The sequence below is a fragment of the Oryzias latipes genome, chromosome 7 (genome assembly GCF_053564925.1).
Source record: "Oryzias latipes strain Hd-rR chromosome 7, Olatipes_Hd-rR_3.1".
Taxonomy (NCBI): Eukaryota; Metazoa; Chordata; class Actinopteri; order Beloniformes; family Adrianichthyidae; genus Oryzias; species Oryzias latipes.
In genome coordinates this window covers 3,673,309-3,692,263 of record NC_136243.1, presented here as the reverse complement: position 1 = coordinate 3,692,263, position 18,955 = coordinate 3,673,309, and the positions used below count along the sequence as shown (strand labels likewise).

Here is an 18,955-nt window from a genome sequence, read left to right as displayed (position 1 = left end):
AACACACACACACCACAACAAATTCTTACACACACACCCACACACACACACACAACAACAAATTCTTACACACACACCCACACACGTTCACACACACTTTCACACACAAACACAATCTGCATGACAAATATGATGAATAGATTTCAGATCCGCTTCAACCCACCACTAGAGGTCAGCAGAGGCTTCTTTTCAGTTTTGACCTGCTTCACATTCTGCAATGGAGAATTAAGGCAAACATCTTTCTTTCTTACATTCCAGGTTCTTATCAAGTCATGAGTTTACAACGTAGACAGACAACAATGTGTTCCTGATACGACCCAAATGAACAGGTGTTGTAAAAACTCCCCAGCACAGGGGTTCAGGGCAATTAGCCGTCGTGCAGACTTCACAGGCAGGAGGCCCAGCTCCTCTCTGCAGGCTCTGCTCTGTCTGATCAGAGAAGGGAGCTGATCAATACAGCTGCATTCAAAAAAGAGACAGCATTTTCAAACTCAACACAGAAATGAATGCTGGTGTGACAGGAGATTATGTTCTTAACAAAGAGAGGGAAAATGTCTTGAGATCCTTTCACTCATATTCATAATTAAAAACTCCATATGTTTAACATGATTGCAGTTTGGTTTTCTCAAAGATTTTGTCTTAATCTAAAGACTAGAACTTGTTGCATTATGGCTGGAGGTGGGTGATCTGCCTGGCAACCAGATTATATTGTGTGACCAACACTGGGTTTTTCAGCATTTTGATGTCAGTTCCTTTGTATTGTTATAGGTTGATCATTTCATATCATTTATTATGTGTTCCTTTCATGAAAATGATTGAATGTCCAATGTGTTTAAACGTTTGTCATACATTATTGAAAATTTTCAGGATTGGAAAGTAGCAGAATTAAGGAATACAATTCTGATAACTGTCTGCTCCCTTTTAAACATTGCATCATATTTACATTTCTCACACCATCACCTGTACTCAAATGTCACCATATATAGTTCAAATAAACACAGTAACTACATTCCATTCATTTAGTACATACATTCCAAACATTCCATTCAACAGTCAAGTTTGTACAATCTAATTTTTTTAGCTTTATACATCTTTAATATCAGAAAAATGAGAAATGCATGTTTTGAGTTATATAAACTGAAATGGAATACTGACGTTTTATAAACCAAAATTAAGAACTTATATTTTGATAAAAGAAAGTTTCTGTACAGAACTTTATGTTAAACATGATCTGAGTAGAGGTCAGAGGTCAGTGTGTGCCCATCTTAGATGTGGTATTCTGCCTCTAGCTTTAGAGACGGGGCGACTCCACTGAAGAGAATCATGTTTGTTCCCTCTGACAATGAATGCCATTTTTGGTTTTATTGTCCCATCTGTCACGATCTGAGAAGTAAATATGTTCTCTGGTTTATCTTTGTTTAATGTGTCAGATGAAGACAGATTGAAACATTTGTTTAATTTTAATGTGTTTGAAACAGGAATTTTTTGTTGAAAGCTAGGGGCCATAAGACTTTTTATTTAAAATGAAGGAAAACCTGTCTGTCTACTATTTGTGTCTATGTAAGTCCATGTGGGCTCAAATCGTTATTATTTCTTTGACCTTTACAAAGGAAATTCACTTCCACTTCCTGTTTCAAGTCATTTTATAAAAAAACAACTTTACCAGCTGAGTTTACTTTCAATATGAAAACTTTACAACATATTACTGACAAACATATTTTCTCATCTCTGTTTACTTTTAATCAATGTAATATCCAAAATAGCTGAATGTCATTGTTTCATTTTATTATTATTTTTGAATCAGTGGACACACATGGAGGCTTCTTAACACTCATTATTTCCCTTCAGTTCGACACAGTTTCTCGGTTGGTTTGTTTTTTTGCTCATCCTCAGTGTTGTCTATGCAGGTCTGCTCTGGACCAAAGCAAAGCGTTGGATGTAGTGGTGTAAATCATGCTGCACATTTTGGACTGCATTGTGCCGAGTGTGAAATTTGGTGGAGGGAGGAATTATGGTGTGGGTTTGCTCTCCACGACTTGGCCTCCCTAGTTCCAGTGAAAGGAACTCTAAATGCTTCAGGAGTCCAGAACATTTTGGACAATTCCATGCTCCCAACCATGTGGGAACAGTTTGGAGCGGCCCCTTCCTCTTCCAACATGACTGTGTACCAGTGACCAAAGCAAGTGTCATGGTGGCTCTGGCAGTCTGCTCCTCCCTTCCCTCTCTGCTTTGCCTTCCCAGATTGGACCCAGCTGTCGGCATCATCTCATCATCTGCCAGCTCTACTTAAGGAGATCCGGCTCCAGCATTCATTGCCAGTTCGTTGCCCCTCTATGGTGCATTACCTGGTCTCATGTCATCCTATTCTAGTTTGTTCGATCTATGCCTGTTTACTAAATCCAGTTCTCTACCTTGTCTACAGGACAGATTCCATGAGTGTCGACCTGGGTCCTTTCTCCAGATCAGCCTACTGAAAATAATCAAAGATCCTAAATCTCCAGCCTCGCCACAGCTCCAAGCCTCGCCACAACTCTGTCATGGTGCCTCAAACAGCTCTCCTCCCCCTCCCCTCTCTGCTCTGCTCCTGACTCGACCCAGCTGTGTCCACTCAACTCATCATGCCTCCAGATCTACATAAGGAGATCCAGAACCAGTATGCATCGCCAGTTTGTTGCCCCTGATGGTGCTTAGTCTGCTTACCAAGTTATTCTTGTTCATGTGGTTATGCTCTCGCCTAACTTTGTTTTATGCCTTGTCATCTGGATATACTTACCACGAGTGGTCATCTGAGTTTCCCGACATCCTGAGCAGAAGGACCTCACACACCACAAGCCTTTGCCGAACCTCCAGTCACGCCACGAGCCATCATCCAGCTTCCTGCTCCACCACAACTCCAAGCCACGCCGGATAATAATAAACTCTATTACTCACCTCATAACTCACCTGTGTTTTCCTTCTGGGTTCCAGCGTATGGGTCTGTCTCGCCCAGCAAGTCATGATAGAACGAACTGGCCAAATTCCAGACCCAGCTGACTTGGAAAGACTCCGCCACACAGTCTCGCAGCAAGGATCTTTCTTGGAACTTCTCTCCAACGCTGCTTCTCGTATTGCTACTATTCAAGAGGATTTTATTTCACGACTTATCGGTATCTCACAAATTTTCAAGGAAATAACTGGTCGAATGTTTATTCCCACTCTTTCAGCTCCTCTTCAACCTTCTGGCAACAATCCTGTTGCCACTTCCGCCACGTCACGGGAAAACTTCCGTCTCCAGCCGGAACCTTTCCTCGAAGACGTTCAAGCCTGTGGAGGTTTCCTATTACAATGTCAATTAATCTTCCAGCAAGCACCCAGGTATTATCACTCCAATCTCAGTAAAATCACTTTGATCATAAATTCACTCAGGAACAAAGCTCTGCGATGGCCCAAGCATTTACATACGATCGTTTCATTAACGAACCACGCAAGTAGGAAGAAGCTACCCGACATTTGCTGAGCCTCAAGCAATGCAATCCATCGGTTAGCGACCATGTAATGGATTTTTGTATTTTAATAATAATAATAATGGATTGGATTTATCTGCGCTTTTCAAGACACCCAAAGCGCTTACATTATGTCCATTATTCATTCACTCCTCATTCATACTTGGTGATGGTAAGCTACTGATGTAGCCACAGCTGCCCTGGGGCAGACTGACAGAGGCGTGGCTGCCATTTCGCGCCTACGGCCCCTCTGACCATCACCGGGATCATTCATACACACGCACACGCCAGTGGAGCCGCACTGGAGGCAAGGAGGGTGAAGTGTCTTGCCCAAGGACACAACGACATTTTGGCTGGTGGGAGCGGGGATCGAACCGCCAACCCTTCGATCATTGGACGACCTGCTCAACCACCTGAGCCACTGTCACCCCATTTTGGCGGTGGAAGCAGGATGGCCCAATCTACTCTTAAAAGACATTTTTTACCAGCCTCTAAATTAAAATATCAAAGATCATCTCTTCTCAACCGGAAGCCATCGCAATTGAAGATCTCGTCTCTGAGGCTCTTCGGTCAGATATCCGCCTTCGGGAGTGTCAAAATGAACGCACCCCCCCATTAGAAGACAGGCCGCGGGCGGGCAACTCTGAAAATCATACAGAGAATAGCTTTCTTTTTATAATTGTCAAGATCTGCTGAAAATCATAACCTTAAGGCCTTAATTGATTCTGGTGCAGAACAAAGCCTCATTGATAAACATCTTCTCTTTAAACTCTCTCTGCCTACAGAACCTCTGGATACCACCATCGAAGCTTCAGGTTTCAGGGGGTCAACATCTCTCACGCATCACTCATCGCACCAAACCCATTCATCTGATAGCCACAGAGAATCTATCCAATTTCTCATTACCCAATCCACCCATCCTCCTATTGTATTGGGTTTTTCATGGCTTCAGCTGCACAATCCTCAGTTTAATTGGACCCAGGGTCAAATTATTAATTGGAGTGCTTATTGTATGGCTGATTGTCTCAAATCAGCCACACCCTCTGTTTCATCCTTTATTACTGATAAATCCTGTGAGGTGGATCTCTGAAATCCCCTCTTGTTACCATGATTTAAAGAATGTTTTTTGCGAAGCTAAAGCCAGTGTGTTACCACCTCACCGCCCCTATGACTGCTCCATAGATCTGTTACCAGGTGCCACCCTTCCTAAGGGTAGGTTGTTTAATTCTTCCGGTCATGAGAAATCCTCCATGGAAAGTTACATTCAGGAGGCTTTATCCCTGGGACACACCACCACCACTATCCTGCCATCGACCTGTATAGACCTTTTTCGCAAAAACCGGAAACACGTCAGCAACGTGTAAACTTAGTTCCGGTTTGTGCTTCGCTGGCGGAGAATGGCAGAGCCTAGAGTGTTTTCGAAGAGTCTGAGTTGTGTTCCGAAGGTCATCAGCGCCGATGTGATAAATAGTGTGTAGATGCATTCGTCCACTAAAGGAAACAAATTGGACAAGGGATATAAATTCGTCCACGAAGAGTTTATCCACCATTACCAAGGTAAGATTCAGCTAGCTTAGCCATAGCCGCATCACCGGTAACTCTGTGTGTTTGTTTACGTCAACTGTAAATCCTGGTGTTATTTGTAATATAAGGTATAACACATTGCAGTGAATATGTTGTGTGTATGTTTAAGTGAAAAGGCATGAGATTAACATAACACCCAAAAATTTGGTGAAGCTGTAAATAAGAAATGTTAAGTTGCCCGTTTGCGTCTTCATTCTTTTTGCTGCGCCTGCGGCACTTTCTTCACTTACTATTAGTATTATTTTTCTGAAAGTAGGGTGACCAGACGTCCTCTTTTCCTGGACATGTTCTCTTTTTTGATACTTATATAATAAAATAACATTGAACATAGATGAAATGCAATCATATTTGCTTTATGTATGCAGCTCTGAACACCAATTACTCTCGATGAAATATCTCACAAACTCACTTCACTCCTCTTTTTTACTAACTCAAATCTGGTCACCCTACTGACAGTTATAGTTTCGTGTTACATTGATGTAGCAACATAAGTATGTCTTAATTGTAATCTATTTAATTTATTGTGGTTAGATATCACTGGATGGATGCAGAAAGTGCCAACCTGAAAGCTTTCTCCTGCAGTTGTGCGGCTGCTAAAGGATTCTGCAATGACATCCTTTTGCCATCCTGTTCCAGACCGCACATTATTCACAGCTGGGTCTGCAGGCTGTTTTAACCCCCCCTGGCCTGCACGAGTGGCTTGCAAAGATGGCACAGACCAAGAGCACAGGTGGGTTTGTGATCAAATTATCATTATGATTTAAGAATGGATGTGTATCCATAACAACTATAAATTATTATAAAAACACCCCCAGTAGTGACTACAGACTGTAATTGCTTTTTGCCTTTTATTTATAAGGGAATCCATCCTGAACCGGTTAGTGAGCTGGTGGTGCAAAAGCCCAAAACAGTTGGCAGAGACGGTCTGAGGTCCACACTGTACAAGGCATATACAGGTGATTCATTTAACTGTTTGTTGCTTTGTGAGAGCAAGTTAAGTTTTTTTGCTTGATGTTATGACTAACCAAATTATGGTTACAGCAGATATAATGAATTAAATTTAAATGTAGTTATGCACTTATGTCTAACTTTTGTGTGTTGTGTTTCTCTTGTTTAGGACCACAGCTAGATCCATATCTGATGGCATCTGGAAGCAGATTATGCCAGGTGCAGCCCCAACCTCTCATGGCTGTGTTGGATGGGGTTTTGAGATGGAATGAAAGAGAACTTGGATAGATATTATAGCAAATGCATGAATGCATACCTTAAATTACACTTATCTTGTCTTTAACAATCAGTTCAGCCTTCTGTCTTACTGTTGATGATCTGTAATGTTCTTTTTTATTGTAAATCTTTGATGTTATTTGCGTTGTGATTAATCAGTTGTTGTTACGCATACCAAAAAATTAAATGAGGCACAATTTTGACCAAAATTGTTTTATTTGTTCATCTAATTTTTTTGTGAAGTCAAAGTCACATTTCAACAGAAAAATATTACGAATATAACAATTGTATTTAATTAGATTTTAAGAATATGTGGAAACACAAAATTTTTCCATACTATTTGCACATTATACATTATTTACATACCAAACATTAATTCACTCTTCAACACAAAAAAGTCCTTGACAATTTGCCAAAACACGGCGGTTAAGCCAGATCTGATTCACACTGCCCATCAGTGTGAGCGGCACGGGAGAGTCCCTGATGTGAAAGGACTTTATCCTACCGATCACTCTTTCCACCATAATTCTGAGGCGGGTAATGGCTTGGGTTTGTTCTGTTTCCTCGTTGCTGATGGAGCTGAAAGCTTAAAAGGTGGAATGATGATCTTAGATCCATTGTCAGTAAGGAGGTCTTCAATGAGGAACTCTTTGTCTGCCATGACATCGTCTCCTGAGTCCAGCAAAGGAACTTGGCTTCTAAGTCATGGATGTAATCCAAAGTCTCATCCAGAGCACCTGTGAAGATAAAGAAATTAAAAATCAGTCTTAATATATTTATTCTACCTTTTAACACAACACAGTAATCATGTTTTGAAAAGTATGTGAAGTATTTAATTACAAATACGTTTCATTTATTTTTGTTAATGACAAAATACCCAAAATTAATTAAATACATGTAATTAAAATAGGTGAGAGCGTGAACAGCTTTTATTATAAACATTCATTTGTTCAGGTAGAAATGCATTTATCCAATAACGGTACACATAGCTGACTAACGTTAACCAAACACATTATGAACAACCTTACCTGCAGGTGGGTGTGTCACGTAGTCGTGATCCATCTTTACTGCCTTAGCTTAGCCACCGTGTCGCTAGCTTCACAGCACAGCTGCATAGCCTGACGTTTGAGGTTCTGTCATATACTGACTCCCTTCTCCAAGGAGCAGTAAAGTTTTTCCAAGGGAAAATACTCGGGACGACACCACTCTTCAGGCGACGAACGACGCAGCCGCACCACATCCGGAGCGAAATGCCGGCAGCAGACGGTGCTACCTGTGTTTACATGAAAACTATGCCTTTCTTCTCTTCGGATCGCCTGTATCCATTTGGGTTTCAGGTTTGGATCCACAGGAAAATGAAATGAGAGGCCGGGCTGTTTTTGGTTGGAAGACGAACAGCCTGGAACACAACAGAAACTGCAACTCTTCGACTCTGCCATTCTTCATATGTGCCGCTATGCTAACAGGAAGTTGTTTTACACGTCATTGACGTATTTCCGGTCGAAAAATGCGGAAGTGTGAAAAAGGTCTATTGTGGGTAACCTTACCTGGGACATTGAAACCAGAGTACTCCAAGCCCAAGGTGAGGAACCCAATCTCGCGCCCTGCCCTAGAGGTACTCTGTTTGTCCCATCATCTCTCAGGTCAGATGTTATATCCTGGGGACACGCCTCCCAGGTGTCCTGTCATGGCGGAGTGCACCGTACTCTCAACCTCGTCCGCAGACAGTTTTTCTGGCCATCTATGGAAAAAGACGTCCGGGAGTATGTTGCTGCCTGCACTACCTGCACTGCCGCTCCAAATCGTCAAACTCAGCCCCTGCTGGACTCCTCCATCCCCTGTCCACTCCCAGCCGTCTCTAGTCACACCTTGCCGTTGATTTTGTTTCCGGTTTGCCTCCGTCACAGGGTAACTCAGTCATCTTTACTGTTGTCGACTGTTTCTCAAAAATGGCTAATTTCATCTCATTACCTCAATTACCTACCGCCAGAGAAACTGCTGACGTCCTTCTCAATCAGGTGTTTTGGCATCATGGGATACCCTCAGACATTGTATCTGACCGTGGTCCACAGTTTGTCTCTCAGGTTTGGAAGGCATTCTGTTCCTCCCAGGGTGCCACGGTCAGCCTCACTTCCGGCTACCACTCCCAATCCAATGGCCAAGCAGAGAGGGCAAACCAGGAATTGGAAGCAGCCTTTCGTTGCCTGGCGGCACAGAACAAAATGGACCGGTCCCAGTTTCTGGTCTGGATTGAGTATGCCCATAATATTCATCTGGCATCCGCAACTGGGGTGTCTCCGTTCGAGGCTGCCCTCGGGTACTCATTACCTCTTTTTCCGTCCCAGGAATTCGATTGTTGTCAACGTGTCTGGCGCCAGACCAGGGCTGCTCTCCTCCGCACCAAGGAGAGCAACTGCCGCATCGCCAATTGACACAGGGTGGGGGGACCCACTTACCAGCCTGGACAGGGGGTCTGGCTCTCGGCATGGAACATTCCCATCTAGGCTATTTCCCGGAAACTGGCTCCCCGATACATCGGACTCTATGTTATCGGAAGGATTATCAATCCCTCTCGTGTTTGCCTCCGGTTACCAAAAGCCCTCAAGGTACAGCCTTCGTTTCACGTTTCACAGCTCAAACCAGTTCTGGACAGTCCTCTGTTGTAGATCTGTTGGAACGGTAGGACAACTCATGTGGATCTAGGGAAGAAGGGGAGACAGGCTTTGATTGGTTTCAGGACCAGTTTTTCAAAGCACTTGGTGGTGATAGGGCGAAAGCCATTGAGGTTTGTTGGGGGTGTCTTTAGGGCGACCGGCACATTTAAAGATGGCTGTCAGCACAGGCCTTGAGCACTTTCCCTGGTACTCCATCTGGGCTTGTGGCCTTCCTGGGGTTGACAGTAGGGGTGTAGGAAAAAGCTGACTATATCGCAAAATTTTATTTGGCAATATTTGTATCATTTCAAAAAGCTGTTAGGACGATATTTATGTAATTATTTATGAGTGTCTTACAGCGTCTGACTCTTGTTTTGCACTTAAACCCCCAACCGCTAGTTGGCAGCCACTGAGCCTCTTTGAGCAGCTCTGCCCCTCAAAACAATTACAAGATCTCAGCGAGAAGCAGCTTGTTTTGTTTTTATAAGACATGAACTACTTAGTGTCCACTTAGGATGGGAACCGAACCAATACTCTGTGTTGCCAGTATCATATAAAAACACGGATTGCTGTGTTTTGAGCGGTGAAATCTGCGTTTACTTCCACGTGTGAGAAAACTAAGCTGCAGAGCAGACTGTCGGGGATATAAAGCATCTTAGCCTCAATTAATCGCTCTGCTTCATCCTGCCATACTGCCTCATCATCATCACTTTATTGTTTCTGGAAAAAATTGCTTTTGTTTTTTTCTTCTTTATTTTTGAAGCACCGTTCTATGTTTAAAATAAGCACCACTGTATTTCATTCTTTAGAACATTATTGGCAAAGACACATTCATTCCATTTATTTTCCAATACTGAAATATATTTTGTTGTGGAAATCAGACAATGTTGACTGTTCCCTTTATATATTTTAAGTTTCAAAATAAAAGCACTATGAATTTGCTTTGGTAAAAGCAACTTATATATGAGATACAGTTGCAGTGCCTAACATTGTAATCATTAAATAATCAGAATTTTACAAATTTATTGCAATGTAAGGCTTATTAATATCCATGTTGAGGTTTTTCTAAGACGTACTTTAAAAAAAAAAGAAAAAGTGTTCCGGTACAATATCGGCATACGTATCGCTGTTTTTTTAGTTGTGTTCTCATTGTTGGTCATGTTTTCAGTTGGTCCTGTATCAGTCACTCCAGGTTGGTGTTGATCATCCACCGCTGCTTTCATTTCTGTCAATCATTCTCAGTGTATTCAAGCATCTGGTGTTGAGTTCTTCAGGCACACTTCTGTTGAGCCCTGGGGTTTTGTTATGTTTAGGTTCTCTCATTACATTTTTCAGTCACCAAGCCTGGTCTCCTGCAGTTTGAGTCCTACACTACCATTTCCTGACAGTCTGTTACATTTTCAGAATGGTACAGAATGATGGTGTGTTGTGGCAACTAGACCCTTACTCTGCAGAGAATCATTAGTTGCCTTTACATGGACAAAAGTAATCGGAAAGAACGCCTGATCGGAAGAAAAATGCATCATGTAAACACGTCATTCGGAGTTCTCTGCTCCGATCAGACTCGTTCGGATCAAAATTTCATTCAGATAGGTGGGTTATATCGATTGTTGATCCGATCGTTGTTCATGTAAACGGTTCATTCCGATCGTGTGTCACTACTGCTCTGGTTTAACATCATGCATAGACGGTGTTTCGCTCCAGAGAAGGCTTTGGAGCGCAAACAGGACCAACCGAATGCTCCGCGGAGGCCCGGCGCGAAGCGCCAACCTCGCCTCTGCTCTCCGCCCTCGCCCCGTGGGCTCCTTGCCTCTTCTTTACTATCTTCTCCAACACCCCTTGCGAGGGGGGCGCCAGGAAGGAGCGCTTCGTGCCCCCTGACGTCCGGACCCTGCGCGGTCCGGCGCGGCTGCCGGTGAACGGAGCGAACCGTGTCTCTGAGCAGAGCAGCTGGACTTATAGCTTTTTGTTTAAAGGGAAGGGAGGATGCTTTGTTACGTGTGGGAGACTTCGGACTGCCATCCCTCCCGCAGTTCTAGGTGAACAAGCAGCCGAATTTAGGAGAACCATGTCTCCCGTCTCTGAGCAGAGCTCGGGCCTCCAGCTCACACCGCGGCTTTGAATCGATGTGTGAGCTTTTCAAAGCAGAAATGCCGCTCAATCTTTAGAAACCGTTCAAACAATCACGTGGATTTGTGTTTCCAGTCGTGTCCTGACAAAATAAAGGCTGTTGTTATTCCCACATACTTACGTGCAGCCAAGATGCAGATTTCAGCATTTCCCGCATGGATTTTATGTTCATCAAAGGCTAAATGTTGTTAGCTCGTGTTAGCCTTCTCCTAACCCTTCGTCCGGCTTCTTTCTGCCACAAAGAAAACACCAACCAAACATATTAAAAATAAAATGATGAGCGAACAGGTGCTTCATAATAACCATAACAATAATAAAAGCACATTTAAAAGATCATCTTGTATATTACAGAGCTGCTGCATGAATGTAAATGGCAGCTCAGCTTGTTAACAGTGGGACTCATTTCCTCTTCCAGTATTTTAAACAGAACTGCGCATGTACAAATGATTTATTCCGACTGAAAGTGCTGCGCATGTGAACGTTTGTTCTAATCGGAAAAAGTTTTTCTGATCCCGTGTACACGGTTGAATTCTTATCCGACCATTGATCCAATCAAGATATTTTGCGCATGTAACTGTGGTTCTTGTCATATATTGATTGAATTCTAATCATTTTGATTGGCAAAGGGAACCAACAAACCAACAGACTTTCTCTCCAATGAGCAATCAACTTTTTCGTAGGTTGCCTACGAAAAAGTAGGGAGAGGAATGTGTTATGGGAAATAATATGGGAAATAATATGGCTTTAATTGCATGTTTGTGTCCTGGCGGCAGTGCGGCTCAGGTGGTAGAGCGGGTTGTCCAATGATCGAAGGGTTGATCCCCGCTCTCTCCAGCCAGCTGTCGTTGTGTCCTTGGGCAAGGCACTTCTCCCTCCCTGACTTCAGTGTGTCTCCACTGGCGTGTGAATGTGTATGAATGATCCCGGTGATGGTCAGAGGGGTTGTAGGCACAAACCCGTAGCCACGCCTCTTATTATTATTATTATTATTATTATTATTGACAGGTCAGTGCGGTGTGGCTCTTTGACTCTCACAGTTAAAAAATTTCGGTTCCTTGTGTCAAACTTGTTCACCACCCCTGATGAAGTTGTAGTTAGATAAGCTAATTTTTCTCTAAGAGTTCTGGTACATCGCCTGTCCGTCCTGGGGGAGGATCCCTCCTTCATGTGGGCACCCCTGAGGTTTCTTCTTTTTCTCCCTGGAATCTATTTTTTAGGAGTATTTCCTCACCGAGAAGGAGGGTATAAAGGTGCACCGATTACCCCCGCAAATTTGAGTTGGCCGTCCCTTCTGCTGCGGAATTCTCTGTTCACCGCCTGTCCAAAAAAGTGTTCACAGCTGACGCTGCGGCCACGTGTGGGAGGAGCTTCCAGCTAATGTTTTTAGATTGATCGCCATATGGAGCGGTGTCTGTGTTTATGTCATTAATAATGTATGGAAGATGTAGGTGATGTTTAGAGTTCAGGTTCATTCATTATGGTAATCGGTAATCACGTCTCCATATCTGGGTTCATGATTTCATTGAGAGATTCTCCCGGGACCGGAAGCTTCACTGCCACTCTGTAGAAAAAACGCTTCTATGGTGTCTCTGTGTCTCTGTGACCCACTATAAATCAAATCAAATCAAACTTTATTTCTATAACACTTTTACAAAGCGTTTTACATAAAAACATGATCAAATTTTTTTTTTAAAAGTACAAGACATTAAACAAATATTTTAAAACCCACATAATGCCCCCCCCACCCCAACACACACACACACATACACACCATGACAAGAACAATTATGATATGATCAAATGTAGAAATCTGGCTTTGCACGGAAGTGGGGAAACAATGTTTTGGGTTTTGGGGGCGGCAGTGGCTCAGAGCGGGTTGTCCAATGACCGAACGGTTGCCGGTCTGATCCCCGCTTCTCCCAGTAAACTGTTGTTGTTGTCTCCTTGGTCAAGACACTCCCTGCCTCCAGCATGGCCCCACTGGTGTGTGAATGAATGTGCATGATTGTCCCGGTGACGGTCAGAGGGGCGAACTGGCAGCCACGCCTCTGTCAACTGAGGTTGCATCAGTAGTTACCCTCACCAAGTATTAATGAATATGTCAGTACTTTGAGCACCAAGAAAAAGTGCAGATAAATCTAATTTAGTATTATTATGTTCACATCAGTGACCCCCCTCGCACCCCAGTTCACAGAATACACTACCACAGGACCCCCCAGATCTAGACAAAGAGCCAGACCCGGGAGATCCCATTGCAGTGACTCCGTTCACTGATAAGGGACTTCACTGATGTGGAAGATCCTTCTGAGGAAAACACTGGAGTTACAAATGTAAAAGGAATCAAATAAAAAATAAAATAGATAATTAACCAAATAAGTACATGAATAAACCTTAATAGACAGATATAAACAGTAAATGGGAATAAATAAAAAAAGATAAATAAAGGCTCAGCATCCGGCATTAACCCGAGAGGGGGAAAAGAAAAACAAAAATAAAATTACAGGACCTTTTTTATTATTGTCTCCATGAAAATAAGAATCGTGCTGCTGCCAGACCTTCGTTCCGCGCCCGTCGCTCAAATCTCTCCACAGGACCTCAGATCTCATTTGTACTCAACATTAAACTGGCTGCCTCCTCCGAGCAAATCGTGTTCAGTGTGATCGCAGCTTAAGGGCAGGGATGCCCAGTTTAGTTTAGTCTGTTTAGTTTACTTTACAATTAGCTATTGTGTTTTATGACAGATTTCGTGTTTTGTACAATTAGTGAAGCCTGTTGAGACAACTAGGTTGTAATATTGGGCTTTATAAATAAAACCAAATTGAACTGAAGTAAAACAGCAAATTCAGACTCAGTTAAGGGTCCCCTTCTGCTATGGCTAGTCGGATCCAAGAGGACAGGAATAGAACAGTTTACGAAAAAAAAACACCGGAGCATCTGCTGTGAGACCAAAGAGAAACATGTTGGTAACAGCATCAATAACATTAACATTCATGGGTGAGAAAGAGAGTGGAGAGGAAAGCTGCACAGTGAGGTAAACACTCAGTTCAAACAAGAAAGATTGTCTGAATCAACACTTTGGACACTATTGAAAAAAATTGAATAAGTCCTGAATATGTCAACAATAAGAAGTGACATTTCACAAACCTCTCATGTCTGAAGTTCTAGGAAAAATGCTTGAATGACATAATTGAAGAGAACATTGTTCTCTCTCACTGGCCACCATTAAAGGAACCTTGGCCACACCCATGAGCTGATTAGGTTAGGTTTAGAAGTGATGTGGCATAATTGGACACCCGGGGGGTATTCCAGAAAGATGGTTTAAACTACCATGACTTTAAGCCTGAACCCTGGCCAAAGTCCTGCGTGAACTTGCTTACTCTGAGTATGTCGGTTCCAAAAGACCGGATATGAGTTAGCGTAATTACGCTCGCCTTGGTAACCCTGGGTTAATGTGCATGCAAGTAAATAAAGGCATTCTCAATGGATCGCCGATTTCCGGAGTCACCGTGGAAACGCGTGGAGAAGAAAAGAGAGCGCAATACTCCACTGAGCGGGAGTCTGAGATTTTAATGACGGCGAAGGAAGATTATACGTCCATCAAAAAAGTAATACGGTTGCATCATCAGCAAAAGAAAGAGTTTCTGCTCGGAGAAAAAGAACGGACAAAGTAAACGCACGAGTTTATATTGTAACGACCCGGACGGTACGTCACTATAGCCGAGCTGCTAATGAAGTGGATTCATTGGAGAGCTGTACATGCCCCATACACCGCACAACCCCAGACAGTCTCAGAGAGGGAGAAATATGCAGAGAAGCAAAGTCACCTTTTTCAGCATCAACGCCCATTTGTTTGAACATACAAAGACAGCCAACAGCATGGAGGTCACTTCTGCTTCCAAGCCTCTCACTCATGGTTTTCCCCCATGATTCCCCACTTCCCATGAGTCTTAGGGGCGGAAGGCGGAGCTAACCCCCAGGCAGCTACACTATATATATAGTGGCTGGGTAGCTCAGTTGGTAAAACTGTCATGCAGGAAACCAGGGTTTGATTCCCAGGGGCGGAATGAACAATTAACGGCAATAGAAATTGGGGCAATTACCATAACAATGGACATGGGGCAAGTACCATAACAATGGTTATGGCCTACCTACCTCACAACAAGAGAAACAATGAGAGACAATGAACCACATGTCAACCACATGCCGGCTCAGATGTCGCCTGGCCAAACAAGGTCTGCGTGGAAAGTGGGCTACTGGAAAAAGACGGAAATGGACTAGATGTGAGAACAAGGTTCTGTTAGAATGCTACTCCTCAAGTAATCCAATCCAGAGGGGTTACATGCAGGGAATGGGGAATGAATGGATGCTTCGAAACCCACAATCAAGTTGTTTGTGGATGTTTGAGCAATGGGCTACCAGTTGTTTGGCTAACTGCCAAACAACTGGTAGCCCATTGCTCAAACATCCACAAACGGCAACTCCTATCACAACTTGAGATTGTGGCAGTACAATACAATGGCAATACCCAGAACACAGGTCATATACCACATATACCACACTCCCACCCTGAGCTTGGGTACACAGCCCCAACAACCACAGATATGCTGAGCAAGGCGGCAACTGACCTGAAAGACAAGATTATGTCTAGAATGAACACCAGGCAACCAAGACACCAGCTACAACGGTTAAGTGATGTACCGCCTGAAAGTCTTCTGGAAACTGTGAATGAAGCATTGAGGGCAATTACCATTATAATCACAGAAACCAATAAACTGGTTTACAATTCAGCAACAAGATGCTTGGCTATATGGGAGAAAACAATGCCCACCATGGAAGCAACGGTTAGAGACTCCTGGTTGACAGAACAGTCGCTCAAGACTGCAGGTCACGACACTCCAACCCAGGCACAGCCTGGATTGATTAAAAGAAAGCCTATGACTCAATGCCACACACGTGGATCACTGAATGCTTGGAGCTACAACATCAACAGGACTCTAAGAGGCTTCATAGGAAACTCAATGAATCACAGTAAAATCTCAAATATTAGACATAAGTTGAATCAAGTTATTCCTATCAGCCCAGAGCAGGCTGAAGCGGTAGAAGTGGAGGCATCCATAGAAACCTCTGTAAAATTAGACTGCTTCACTATTGTGGATCAAGTGGAAATAGCATCAATTATTACGTCCTTCAAATCCTCAACTTGTCTGTTAGACCCAATTCCCACTAGAATTTTTAAAGAAACCTTTCCCCTAATTAATGATTCCATATTAACGATGATAAATACCTCTCTGGAAACTGGTTACGTGCCACAGTTTTTTAAATATGCAGTTGTTAAACCTCTTCTGAAAAAGCCCAGTTTGGATCTTAGCATCTTGGCCAACTATAGACCGATATCAAACCTGCCCTTTATTTCTAAAATCCTAGAAAGAGTTGTAGTTAAGCAGCTTTACTGTCACCTACAGGACAACAGCCACTTTGAAGACTATCAGTCGGGGTTTAGACCCCACCACAGTACGGAAACTGCACTAGTTAAAGTCTCTAATGACTTGTTATTGGCCTCAAAAAAGGGACTACTTTCTATTCTGGTCCTGTTAGACCTCAGTGCAGCCTTTGACACTATCGACCAAGCTCGACCTCCGAAACGCTTATCATTTAGTGAGAATCAAGGAGGGTGACGAGTGGAAGACGGCTTTCAAAACTCCTCTGGGACATTTTGAGTATTTAGTGATGTCTTTTGGACTGACTAATGCTCCAGCTGTTTTCCAATGTCTCATCAATGATGTATTGCGTGACATGTTGAATAGATTTGTGTTTGTTTATCTCTATGACATTTTGATTTTTTCACGGACTCTAGATGAGCACGTTCAACATGTTAGGCTTGTGTTACAGCGGCTGTTAGCAAACAGACTCTATGCAAAAGGTGAAAAATGTGACTTTCATGCCTCTACTCTCAGTTTTCTTGGGTTTGTGATCGAGAAGGGCCAACTCAAACCAGATCCTGCCAAGATCAAAGCAGTTACAGAATGGCCTACACCCACTGGTTGGAAGCAGCTGCAGAGGTTTTTAGGGTTTGCTAATTTTTATAGGAGGTTTATCAAGAACTACAGCTCTGTGGCCTCTCCCCTAACCGAGCTGACCTCTGTAAAAGAACACTTCTCCTGGTCACCAGGTCCTGATTTAGCTTTTGTTATTTTAAAAAGGTTTGTTTTGTTCTGCTCCTGTGTTGTCCCATCCTGACCCTACAGCTCAATTCATGGTGGAGGTTGATGCCTCAGAGTCGGGAGTTGGGGCGGTGCTCTCTCAGCGATCATCCTCTGATCAGAAAATGCATCCCTTCGCTTTCTCCTCCCGCCATCTTTCTCCTGCTGAGAGGAATTACGACGTGGGAAATCGTGAGTTGTTGGTGGTGTTGCTGGCCTTAAAGGAATGGCGCCATTGGTTGGAAGGAGCTTCTCAACCTTTCTTGGTATGGACTGATCACAAGAACTTGTCTTACCTCCGTTCTGCCCGCAGACTGAATCCCCGTCAAGCTTGGTGGTCCCTTTTCCTAGGACACTTCACTTTCACTCTCACATACCGCCCAGGGTCTCGCAACCAGAAGCCTGATGCCCTATCTAGGCAATTTGAGCTGCCAGCCTCCTGCAACCCTCCTCAGGACACCATCCTACCACATTCCTGTGTTGTCGGTGCAGCCATCTGGGAGGTGGAGCATGAGGTTCAGAGGGCTCTGGAAAACCTTCCCTCTCCTCCTGAATGTCCCTCAGGTCTCCTGTTTGTTCCCCCACCTGCTCGTTCCTCCGTACTGCATTGGGGCCACAACTCCAAGGTGGCTTGCCATCCTGGAATACACCGGACCTTGACCTTGCTGAGACAGCGCTTCTGGTGTCCTTCCATGTCTGCTGATACCCGGGGGGTTGTCCAGGCCTGCTCTGTCTGTGCTCGTGGCAAGGCTTCCCATCGTGCACCGGCAGGACTTCTGCCACCACTCCCAATTCCTCAACGACCCTGGTCCCACATAGCTGTGGATTTCGTCACCGGCCTCCCACCTTCTGAAGGTAACACAACAATCCCAACCATAGTCGACCGTTTTTCCAAGTCCGTCCATTTTGTGCCACTTTCCAAGCTCCCATCTGCCTTCGAGACTGTCAACCTCCTGGTCCAGTATGTATTCTGGTTACATGGGCTGCCCCAGGACATAGTTTCAGACAGAGGTCCCCAGTTCACATCCAGGGTGTGGACCGTCTTCTGGCTGGCCATTGGAGCCACAGCTAGCCTGTCCTCTGGATACCACCCCCAAACCAACGGCCAGACTGAGCGGGACCTGGAGGCAGCTTTGCGCTGGGTTGCAGATAATCACCCTGCATCCTGGTCAACTCATCTTCCCTGGGTTGAGTATTCTCACAATTCCTTGGTGTCCTCTGCCACAGGCCTGTCTCCATTCATGACATCCAATGGCTATCAGCCTCCCCTCTTCCCCTCTCAGGAGAGAGCAGTGGCCGTGTCCTCCATCCAGGACCATCTCCGGAGGGCCCGTAGTGTTTGGCACGAAGCCTGCCTCCCTGCATCCACCCGTCCTTCCATGTGTCCCTCCTGAAGCTTGTCTCCTGCAGTGTTCTCAGCCCCCCGGCCGAACCCCCTCCTCCCGCCCTGGTCGTGGATGATCATCCGGCGTTTCCTGTTCGCTGCCTTTTGGATGTCCGGCGGCGGGGTTGTGGCCTGCAGTATCTCGTGGACTGGGAGGGTAATGGCCCGGAGGAGCGTTCCTGGGTTCCCCGCTCCTTTATCCTGGCCCCTGCTCTGCTCTCCTTGAAGACTTTTATGCCCGTCATCCTGACAAGCCTGGTCGGCCGCCGGGTGGCTTCCCTTGAGGGGGGCGGACTG

General features: G+C 44.3%; 1 long non-coding RNA gene across 1 annotated transcript; it reads left to right on the top strand.

Annotated features, from left to right (window-relative positions):
• Positions 1 to 1,404: 1,404 nt before the first annotated feature.
• On the top strand, positions 1,405 to 6,499 carry LOC144993971 (uncharacterized). Its single transcript, XR_013657307.1, has 4 exons — positions 1,405 to 5,039; positions 5,598 to 5,796; positions 5,926 to 6,022; positions 6,184 to 6,499. It is a non-coding gene; the product is annotated as an uncharacterized LOC144993971 (long non-coding RNA).
• Positions 6,500 to 18,955: the final 12,456 nt, after the last annotated feature.